Source organism: Diadema antillarum, unplaced genomic scaffold (genome assembly GCF_040938485.1).
Source record: "Diadema antillarum isolate AM-2024a unplaced genomic scaffold, OU_Dant_1.0 seq00000220_RagTag, whole genome shotgun sequence".
NCBI lineage: Eukaryota > Metazoa > Echinodermata > Echinoidea > Diadematoida > Diadematidae > Diadema > Diadema antillarum.
Genome location: NW_027271274.1, coordinates 763784 through 776096, shown reverse-complemented (window position 1 = coordinate 776096; position 12313 = coordinate 763784).

Here is a 12313-nt window from a genome sequence, read left to right as displayed (position 1 = left end):
TCCTCCTACCAACGGCGTGAGCAGCTACACCTACAGGAGAGACTCCAGTAGGCTGCTCCATCATCACAGGAACCTGCGTTTACCATCACCAAGGCCACACCCACCAATGATGCGGCAACACTGGGAGCATGGCATATATCGCCCTCCTGACTGGAATAGAGACTTCACTCACTAAAATGACAAAATGACCAATGATGGACTTTCATGTAAAGCCATGCAATACTCAGGAAGCCAAAAGACACATCACATTATGCCTCATTAACATTTTCTTTGTCAGATAAAGCTAATAGAAAGCTCTCGTGTATTTGCAAATGGAAATGAATGTTTGTGATGTCTGCAGCAATGGGTCCATATGAAAATGACATAAAATGAGCTGCACATTGATGAACAAAAAGTGCTGAGGATTTGATATATAGTAACAAGAAAACAAAACAAAATAAAACAAAACAAAACAAAAACTCAGGGAGGCTTGGCCTACATCAGATATTTCAACTCGTAAATAATTGCGGATAATGATACTAGAGGTATGAATAGTGCCCTATCCATGTGGTGAAAATCACGGGGGGGGGGGGGGGAAGCTGCCGCAAATGCACTAAAGGATAATTATCTCGTTTATTTTAAATGGTCGCAATGCTGATCAAGGCCCAAGTAGCTGTGACTCCCAGTACCATTATGTTATGTAAAAAGGAGAAAGAAATGAACAAAAATGGTAATATTGATAAGCTGCATAGGCATCACAATGGGAGGACATTACCACATATCATGGTGGGGGGGGGGGGCTTGGAGTAAAATGGAAAAAAAAACACGAAAGTGCTCACAAGCAATTGATAAACATTGACCCTGTATATGGTAAAACTTTTGATTTAGTAATAAAACGTTTAAAAAAAAGTTGCTCTGCCTTCCTTTGTTTCATTTAATGGAGCCCTTAGAAGGCGCTGTAATGCTGTCTAGCGTCTCATATCGTAAATGTCATCATTGTAAGGTGAATGTAAACAAAATTTGTTAGTCCGTTTAGTGGCTGGACATAGGTTGTAAAATGCAGTGATCTATAACAGTAGGAAATCCCACAAATGTTTCAGCTATCTCAGAACGTAAAGACTCCATGCTATGGCTGTGGAAATTAGGTGAAACAGACGTCACATGCCTTATCTTTGGTCTTTTTTTTGGGGGGGGGGGTTTACACATCAGGTACACAGCTAAGAACATGATGATCAGATTATACCTTCTCATGAATCCGGCAGTTTAACAATAAAATCATCATTGTCCTTTGGAATGATTAAGTCGAGCGTACGACCACACTTGTGGGTTGACTCCTGGATGTGCTAGTGAAGACCTGCTTTATCAGGAGATGAGAGAAACTGAGCAGCATTAGGTTTGCTGGGAATGTCTTGATGATGATATATTAAAGTCTCCAACAAGAAGGATTTTAAATGAACATGTACAAAGCTTTGGGATCAGTTCATCAAAATCAGCTAGAAACTCACTAGTTTTAAGGGTATTTTGCACAGAATATGGTCGCCTATAGATTACAACATGGTATACCATGTTCGCAGGATTATTAACACAGACTCGTTCATAAGAATCATGCTTAAATTCAATTTTGATGACAGACATAATATTGATTTCAGTTCAATAGATAACAGCGATTCCACCACAGACACCATCTCTCCCCGGTGGTGGTGCACCGATGAATGTGTTTCCTGAGAAGTACTCTCACTAGGTACCACTGGATCCTCACTCTTTAAAATCCAATTTCAGTCAGGAATATATTCGGACTGTCCACATTTTTCCTTTACATGTATAATCAGTCAAAAGAAATTTACAATTTCTGAGTGATTTACAATTCCACACAAGAACACTGATCTTGTACCCCTCTCTCTAAATGGGCAGCAAATTATCAAATGCATGCACTTCATTTATTTTAATAACTTAACTTACTTAAACTGAAACCAAAACCCAAAGAGCAATGTGGATTGAGTGAAAGCAGAAACATTAGTAGAACAGTAGGGAGGTTGTACCCCCACAATCTCCGCTCTTAAAAAAAAGAATGGAAAAAAAGAAATAAAGCCCCAAGGGTTTCGTGGGGTTACTATTAAACCTTGACACCCCATCTACCCGCAAGACTCTCCTCTCTCTCATACACACTCACACACATACACACACACACACTCACTAAAAACGTTCCGCGGCCCATGCTGTATACGTACTCATCCTAAATAGCTGCACTTACACAATACTTCATTTGTACTAAAAACAAATGAATGGATTCATGATTTTCGAACTCCGGAGCCAGATGTTACTGCAGACAACAACAACAACATATATATATATATATATATATATATATATATATAAACACCGCCACAGTCGTTCTTGTTTCGTAGTTCCTAATATTGTCCAACCGGCCTTTAGCACTTTCGTGTTTCGTTTCTGTAAAATCTCTTTGATCTGAATCAATAAATAGTGCACGTATAACGTCATAATGGAGAGAATCATGCGTGCTGCACAATCCGCGTACATCCATCATAACACCATCGTCACAGTGGTTTTTATTTCGTAATTCCTGTTGTCATGGAATGCGCGCAAGAAATGGAGTGACGTAACAATGCCTCCACCAGGGTATTCAGCGCTTACTTGCCAACCGCAAACACAACGTTTTTGATAGTTGACTGGATCAGTTCATAGATTCTCTCAATCGATCAAAATGGGTAACAATTTGACTAAAATTGACCCAAGGAATTGCTTCAGGGCATGTTCCAGACCGGAATCAGGTAAGTGACCTACAGACTGCTTCTCATTCATAAAGCGTTCTCAATTTCTGATATATATATATATATATATATATATATATATATATATATATATAATATTTTTTAAAAACAATCATTGTATGTATGGTTGTATTTGTGCAGATATTCGCGCTTAGTGCAAGTAATAGGCATTATAACACTTTAACGGGCTCCTTGCTATTAACAATGTAAAAGGATAAGAGAGAAAAGGGGAGAGTATTGTACCAAAGTGACATATAGACATCACGAATGATGCAGGCAGTAAGAGCGAAAACACTTAAGAACAAAATATGAAATACGGAATATATTCCCAAATAGATTTCATTTAATTTTTAGGTCTGACAAGTTTGTTAACAAATCAAGTTGTTGAGGTAGTCAGTATCCTATACGCATTGTGGAAAAGATTTCTTTTTCACGTGTGACTTTTCCTGATGTCACTATGTAGTCACCCTGCTAGCGTGTTTATACGCATTTTATGTTTTCTTGATATTAATTTCTTTATTGATCTGTTATTCTTTCTTTGTCTTGGTCAGGTCGAAAACAGAGAGCAACGAAGACTCGCTCTCTTCTCCAACTCGCACGCCGCACAGTCATCCTTGCAGGCGCATTTGCGATAGGGTGAGCCACTATTTTATACACGAAAATATAAAGAGGGTTCTTTAACCGAATGCTTTAAAAAAAGGAGGAAAAAGGGGGCGGCAAGCAACACCATGTCTGAAGAATTGAGTCCTAGCTAGACAATACATGTACTTCTCATACTATACCCCTTCGTTTTGCATTGTTTCGAAATATTTTCATTTATATAATTTATCGATTTATGGGACAATGATATAATACCAACTATCGAATATGTTTTCAAACAGCTTGGTCCGATCTTGACTTTGCTCATTTAGACTCTAAATTGTTTTAATATGAAATTCCTTAGCTATCAAAAGTTGAAGTAGGTACCCTATGTATTATGCAGTTACGATCCAAAGTCATAAAATAGTGAATTTGCAACTCTGTTCTTTTTTTTTCTGCTTATAGAGACAAGCAAACACGTGACAGCACGCAAGCTTCACAGTGTTACCAGGTAAGTTTATCTTTCCTCAGCAAAGTACCTTCTCATATACCAATATCTGAATGTGTTAAAGAACCAGAAAACCCTTTCTTTGTGAGCAGCACAACACACTAACATAATGTTTCATTTTTAGCATGATTAGATCTATGTTAAAGCATTATACATAAATATAATACTTGTATATCTTGATAACTGTCAGCGTAAACATTCCGTCAACTTTTTTTTTATTGAAGTAGCAATAATGTGTTACTTTTTATAAGCTACGTGTAGAGGAGCTGACCACTAGTACAAGCATAATTTTAACGCTTCTTTCTTTCAGCCTTGCGGAGGCCACCGAACTGCCGAGGACTCGGCGGTAGCCTTCCTCCACGGAGTGCTGGAGGTGAGATCAGTGTTAATATTAATGTAATATTTAACTGAGGAATATTATGTCACATCCTATCATGGAATCCATCTATTATATCCAAGGTACCATCACTTCGTTTTATGTGTCCTTTTATTTCTAGGAAGTTGGGATCTTATCAGATCTCAAGACACAGGCCAAAATCACCGTTCAAAAGGTGTTTAAGGTAAGTCGCTTCAAAGCTCAAACGATTATACTTCCAGATATAGGCTCGTCCCTTTATATCCTTTTATCATGTGTTTGATTTAGTATAATCAAATGGACACGCTGGTCTAGTAACTGACATAGATTTGTCATGCCTTGTAATGATTCACTGAAAAATGATGGTGAAAATATTTTATTGTAATTTCCTTCTTACATTTTACTTCTCATCCTCAGGCAGTTGAGGTCAACATGGCCAGAGAATCGGCAGTCAACTTCCTGAATGGCGTTCTTCAGGTAAGAATTAATGGATCTCACTTAAACTACTGTTCTTGCCGAAGAAGGGATACCAGAGTTCAAGAACAGAGCTCATCTTAAACAAATCTTTTTGCCAAATTCTATTAGGCCCTACATTACATTACATTTCTTCCCACTTTTCTGTTTAAGATACGTGCTGTTTTGTTCATCTTTATTCAGGATATTGGCGAGGTCACACAGCTAAGAGCACAAGCAAAGATCATCGTGCGAAATGCATACCAGGTAACTGTTTTGGATGTTATCATCCTTTAAAGTGATCATTCTTTGAAAGAGATTTAAAGAGATATAAATCTGACTACATTATATGCCTCTGCCCTTTTCATGTTGAGTTTAATGCACTGATAATACTTTTATCATGATCGTCTTCTGTCATATACTAGTACATAGTCATCTTACCTCAATCATCTTCCTATTTAGGCGGCTCGACATCAAAAAGAGGCTGAAGTCTCAGCAGCAACATTCCTCGACGGGGCTGTTGAGGTAAATTATTATTATTATTTTGTGTGTAATTTATGAAAAATGTACTTCTACGGGTTTGAATGATACCAGTGAAAGATGATCTACATGATTTATCCTTCAATTATCTTTTATGATTTTTTTTTTCAGGAGGTTGGTGAAGTGATTGAAGTGCAATCACATTCAAAGACCATTGTCCAGAGTGTGTGCAGGGTAAGTAATTACATTCATAAACCAGGTAATGCCTAATTGTAGCTCAATAATGCTCAAACAGTCTTTAGTGAACACCATCATTATCACTCAGTGGCAGAAATATCAAACAATTGTAAGAAAAAAACAGAAACTTTTTTATGTCTCTTTTTCCTTCTAATTTGATAGAGCATGTCACAGCTTCATATTTCTACAGTATATTCCGTCCTAGTCCAGATTACTAAGATATAAAAATATCATTTTGTTTCACAGGCTGCTTGGGACCAGAGAGCTGCTGAAGTCTCAGCAGCAACCTTCCTAGACGGGGTTCTTGAGGTAAATTATCATAATTTTGTGTATGATTTATGACAAAACTTACATTGTACTTCTAAGGGTTAGATTGATCCACTTATTAAAATGTTAAGAGTATCCATTTAGTAAAATGCCATCTTCAAAATCATTATTCTCCAATTATCTTTCATGATTTTTCTTTCAGGAGGTTGGTGAAGTGATTGGAGTGCAATCACATTCAAAGACCATTGTCCAGAACGTGTGCAAGGTTAGTGATTGCATTCATAAACAAGGTAATGGCTATTACTATAGCTCAATAAAGCTCAAACAGTCTTTGGTGAACATCTTCATTATCACTCAGTGGCAGAAATATCAAACAACTGGAAGAAAACATCAGAAACTTTTATATGTCACTTCTTTTTCCTTTTTATTTGATAGAGCATGTCACAGCTTCATATTTCTATTATTATAGTGTAATTTCTATATAGTAATATTTCTTTGTATGACTACTGACAAAATAATGTTATTCTTTACTACCTATGTATCATTTCTTCTAACGCATGTCAAATTTATCCTTTTTGTACATTCTGTTGAAAGAAGTGAAAATAAAACCTTTGAATTGAATTGAATCGAATAGTATATTCCGTCCTAGTCCAGATTACTAAGATATAAAAATATCATTTTGTTTCACAGGCTGCTTGGGACCAGAGAGCTGCTGAAGTCTCAGCAGCAATCTTCCTGGACGGGGTTCTTGAGGTAAATTATCATAATTTTGTGTATGATTTATGACAAAACTTACATTGTACTTCTAAGGGTTAGATTGATCCATTTAGTAAAATAATATTAAGTGTATCCATTTAGTAAAATGTCATCTACAAAATAATTGTCAGCCAGTTATCTTTTATGATTTTTTTCAGGAGGTTGGTGAAGTGATTGGAGTGCAATCACATTCAAAGACCACTGTCCAGAACGTGTGCAAGGTAATTGATTACACTGTAAACAAGGTAATGCCTATTACTTTAGCTCAATAAAGCTCAAACAGTCTTAGTTGGGCATCTTAATTATCACTCAGTGACAGAAATATAAAACAACTGTAAGGAAACATCAGAAACTTTTCTATGTGTCTTCTTTTTCCTTCTTATTTGATAGATCATGTCACAGCTTCATATTTCTACTGTATATTCCGTCCTAGTTCAGATTACTAAGATATAAAAATATCATTTTGCTTCGCAGGCTGCTTGGGATCACAGAGCTGCTGAAGTCTCAGCAGCAACCTTCCTGGACGGGCTTCTTGAGGTAAATCATAATTTTGTGTATGATTTACGACAAAACTTGCATTGTACTTCTAAGAGGTAGATTGATCCATTTAGCAAAATGTTAAGAGTATCGATTTAGTAAAATGTCATCTAGAGAATTATTATTCTCCAATTATCTTTCATGATTTTTCTTTCAGGAGGTTGGTGAAGTGACTGAAGTGCAATCACATTCAAAGGCCATTGTCCAGAACGTGTGCAAGGTTAGTGATTGCATTCATAAAACAAGGTAATGACTAATTACTGTAGCTCAATAAAACTCAGTCTTAGTTGGGCATCTTAATTATCACTCAATGACAGAAATATCAATCAACTGTAAGAAAACATCAGAAACTTTTCTATGTGTCTCCTTTTTCTTCTTATTTGATAGAGTATATGTCACAGCTTCATATTTCTACAGTATATTCCGTCCTAGTCCAGATTACTAAGATATAAGAATGTCATTTTGCTTCACAGGCTGCTTGGGACCAGAGAGCTGCTGAAGTCTCAGCAGCATGTGTCTCCTTTTTCTTCTTATTTGATAGAGTATGTCACAGCTTCATATTTCTACAGTATATTCCGTCCTAGTCCAGATTACTAAGATATAAGAATGTCATTTTGCTTCACAGGCTGCTTGGGACCAGAGAGCTGCTGAAGTCTCAGCAGCAATCTTCCTGGACGGGGTTCTTGAGGTAAATTATCATAATTTTGTAAATGATTTATGACAAACGTACAATATACTTCTAAGAGGTAGATTGATCCATTTTGTAAAATGTTAAGAGTATCGATTTAGTAAAATGTCATCTATAAAATTATTATTCTCCAATTATCTTTCATGATTTTTCTTTCAGGAGGTTGGTGAAGTGATCGGAGTGCAATCACATTCAAAGACCATTGTCCAGAACGTGTGCAAGGTTAGTGATTACATTCATAAACAAGGTAATGGCTATTACTATAGCTCAATAAAGCTCAAACAGTCTTTGGTGAACATCTTCATTATCACTCAGTGGCAGAAATATAAAACAACTGTAAGAAAACATCAGAAACTTTTATATGTCACTTCTTTTTCCTTCTTATTTGATAGAGCATGTCACAGCTTCATATATCTGTATATAGTGTAATTTCCATAGTAATATTTCTTTGTAATGACTTCTGACAAATGTTATTCTTTGCTATCTATGTATCATTTCTTCAAACGCATGTCAAATCTATCCTTTTTGTACATTCTGTTGAAAGAAGTGAAAATAAAACCTTTGAATTGAATTGAATTGAATTGAATTGAATAGTACATTCCTTCCTAGTCCAGATTACTAAGATATAAAAATATCATTTGTTTCACAGGCTGCTTGGGACCAGAGAGCTGCTGAAGTCTCAGCAGCAACCTTCCTAGATGGGGTTCTTGAGGTAAATTATCATAATTTTGTGTACGATTTATGACAAAATTTACATTGTACTTCTAAGGGATAGATTGATCCATTTAGTAAAATAATATTAAGTGTATCCATTTAGTAAAATTTCATCTACAAAATAATTGTCTTCCAGTTATCTTTTACGATTTTTATCAGGAGGTTGGTGAAGTGATTGAAGTGCAATCACATTCAAAAACCACTGTCCAGAACGTGTGCAAGGTAATTGATTACATTGATAAACAAGGTAATGCCCATTACTATAGCTCAATAAAGCTCTAACAGTCTTAGTTGGGCATCTTAATTATCGCTCAGTGACAGAAATATAAAACAATTGTAAGAAAACATCAGAAACTTTTCTATGTCTCTTCTTTTTCCTTCCTACTTGATAGAGCATGTCACAGCTTCATATTTCTACAGTATATTCCGTCCTAGTCCGTCTTACTAAGATATAAAAATATCATTTTGCTTCGCAGGCTGCTTGGGACCACAGAGCTGCTGAAGTCTCTGCAGCAACCTTCCTGGACGGGGTTCTTGAGGTAAATTATCATAATTTTGTGTATGATTTATGACAAAACTTACATTGTATAGATTGATCCACTTAGTAAAATGTTAGTATCCATTTAGTAAAATGCCATCTACAAAATCATTATTCTCCAATTATCTTTCATGATTTTTCCTTCAGGAGGTTGGTGAAGTGATTGGAGTGCAATCACATTCAAAGACCATTGTCCAGAAGGTGTGCAAGGTTAGTGATTACATTCATAAAGAAGGTAATGGCTATTACTATAGCTCAATAAAGCTCAAACAGTCTTTGGTGAACATCTTCATTATCACTCAGTGGCAGAAATATCAAACAACTGGAAGAAAACATCAGAAACTTTTATATGTCACTTCTTTTTCCTTCTTATTTGATAGAGCGTGTCACAGCTTCATATTTCTGTATATAGTGTAATTTCTATAGTAATATTTCTTTGTAATGACTACTGACAAATGTTATTCTTTGCTATCTAATGTATCATTTCTTCGAACGCATGTCAAATTTATCCTTTTTGTACATTCTGTTGAAAGAAGTGAAAATAAAACCTTTGAATTGAATTGAATTGAATAGTATATTCCTTCCTAGTCCAGATTACTAAGATATAAGAATGTCATTTTGCTTCACAGGCTGCTTGGGACCAGAGAGCTGCTGAAGTCTCAGCAGCAATCTTCCTGGACGGGGTTCTTGAGGTAAATTATCATAATTTTGTAAATGATTTATGACAAACGTACAATATACTTCTAAGAGGTAGATTGATCCATTTTGTAAAATGTTAAGAGTATCGATTTAGTAAAATGTCATCTATAAAATTATTATTCTCCAATTATCTTTCATGATTTTTCTTTCAGGAGGTTGGTGAAGTGATCGGAGTGCAATCACATTCAAAGACCATTGTCCAGAACGTGTGCAAGGTTAGTGATTACATTCATAAACAAGGTAATGGCTATTACTATAGCTCAATAAAGCTCAAACAGTCTTTGGTGAACATCTTCATTATCACTCAGTGGCAGAAATATCAAACAACTGGAAGAAAACATCAGAAAATTTTATATGTCACTTCTTTTTCCTTCTTATTTGATAGAGCATGTCACAGCTTCATATATCTGTATATAGTGTAATTTCCATAGTAATATTTCTTTGTAATGACTTCTGACAAATGTTATTCTTTGCTATCTATGTATCATTTCTTCAAACGCATGTCAAATCTATCCTTTTTGTACATTCTGTTGAAAGAAGTGAAAATAAAACCTTTGAATTGAATTGAATTGAATTGAATAGTACATTCCTTCCTAGTCCAGATTACTAAGATATAAAAATATCATTTGTTTCACAGGCTGCTTGGGACCAGAGAGCTGCTGAAGTCTCAGCAGCAACCTTCCTAGATGGGGTTCTTGAGGTAAATTATCATAATTTTGTGTACGATTTATGACAAAATTTACATTGTACTTCTAAGGGATAGATTGATCCATTTAGTAAAATAATATTAAGTGTATCCATTTAGTAAAATTTCATCTACAAAATAATTGTCTTCCAGTTATCTTTTACGATTTTTATCAGGAGGTTGGTGAAGTGATTGAAGTGCAATCACATTCAAAAACCACTGTCCAGAACGTGTGCAAGGTAATTGATTACATTGATAAACAAGGTAATGCCCATTACTATAGCTCAATAAAGCTCTAACAGTCTTAGTTGGGCATCTTAATTATCGCTCAGTGACAGAAATATAAAACAATTGTAAGAAAACATCAGAAACTTTTCTATGTCTCTTCTTTTTCCTTCCTACTTGATAGAGCATGTCACAGCTTCATATTTCTACAGTATATTCCGTCCTAGTCCGTCTTACTAAGATATAAAAATATCATTTTGCTTCGCAGGCTGCTTGGGACCACAGAGCTGCTGAAGTCTCTGCAGCAACCTTCCTGGACGGGGTTCTTGAGGTAAATTATCATAATTTTGTGTATGATTTATGACAAAACTTACATTGTATAGATTGATCCACTTAGTAAAATGTTAGTATCCATTTAGTAAAATGCCATCTACAAAATCATTATTCTCCAATTATCTTTCATGATTTTTCCTTCAGGAGGTTGGTGAAGTGATTGGAGTGCAATCACATTCAAAGACCATTGTCCAGAAGGTGTGCAAGGTTAGTGATTACATTCATAAAGAAGGTAATGGCTATTACTATAGCTCAATAAAGCTCAAACAGTCTTTGGTGAACATCTTCATTATCACTCAGTGGCAGAAATATCAAACAACTGGAAGAAAACATCAGAAACTTTTATATGTCACTTCTTTTTCCTTCTTATTTGATAGAGCGTGTCACAGCTTCATATTTCTGTATATAGTGTAATTTCTATAGTAATATTTCTTTGTAATGACTACTGACAAATGTTATTCTTTGCTATCTAATGTATCATTTCTTCGAACGCATGTCAAATTTATCCTTTTTGTACATTCTGTTGAAAGAAGTGAAAATAAAACCTTTGAATTGAATTGAATTGAATAGTATATTCCTTCCTAGTCCAGATTACTAAGATATAAGAATGTCATTTTGCTTCACAGGCTGCTTGGGACCAGAGAGCTGCTGAAGTCTCAGCAGCAATCTTCCTGGACGGGGTTCTTGAGGTAAATTATCATAATTTTGTAAATGATTTATGACAAACGTACAATATACTTCTAAGAGGTAGATTGATCCATTTTGTAAAATGTTAAGAGTATCGATTTAGTAAAATGTCATCTATAAAATTATTATTCTCCAATTATCTTTCATGATTTTTCTTTCAGGAGGTTGGTGAAGTGATCGGAGTGCAATCACATTCAAAGACCATTGTCCAGAACGTGTGCAAGGTTAGTGATTACATTCATAAACAAGGTAATGGCTATTACTATAGCTCAATAAAGCTCAAACAGTCTTTGGTGAACATCTTCATTATCACTCAGTGGCAGAAATATCAAACAACTGGAAGAAAACATCAGAAAATTTTATATGTCACTTCTTTTTCCTTCTTATTTGATAGAGCATGTCACAGCTTCATATATCTGTATATAGTGTAATTTCCATAGTAATATTTCTTTGTAATGACTTCTGACAAATGTTATTCTTTGCTATCTATGTATCATTTCTTCAAACGCATGTCAAATCTATCCTTTTTGTACATTCTGTTGAAAGAAGTGAAAATAAAACCTTTGAATTGAATTGAATTGAATTGAATAGTACATTCCTTCCTAGTCCAGATTACTAAGATATAAAAACATCATTTGTTTCACAGGCTGCTTGGGACCAGAGAGCTGCTGAAGTCTCAGCAGCAACCTTCCTAGATGGGGTTCTTGAGGTAAATTATCATAATTTTGTGTACGATTTATGACAAAATTTACATTGTACTTCTAAGGGATAGATTGATCCATTTAGTAAAATAATATTAAG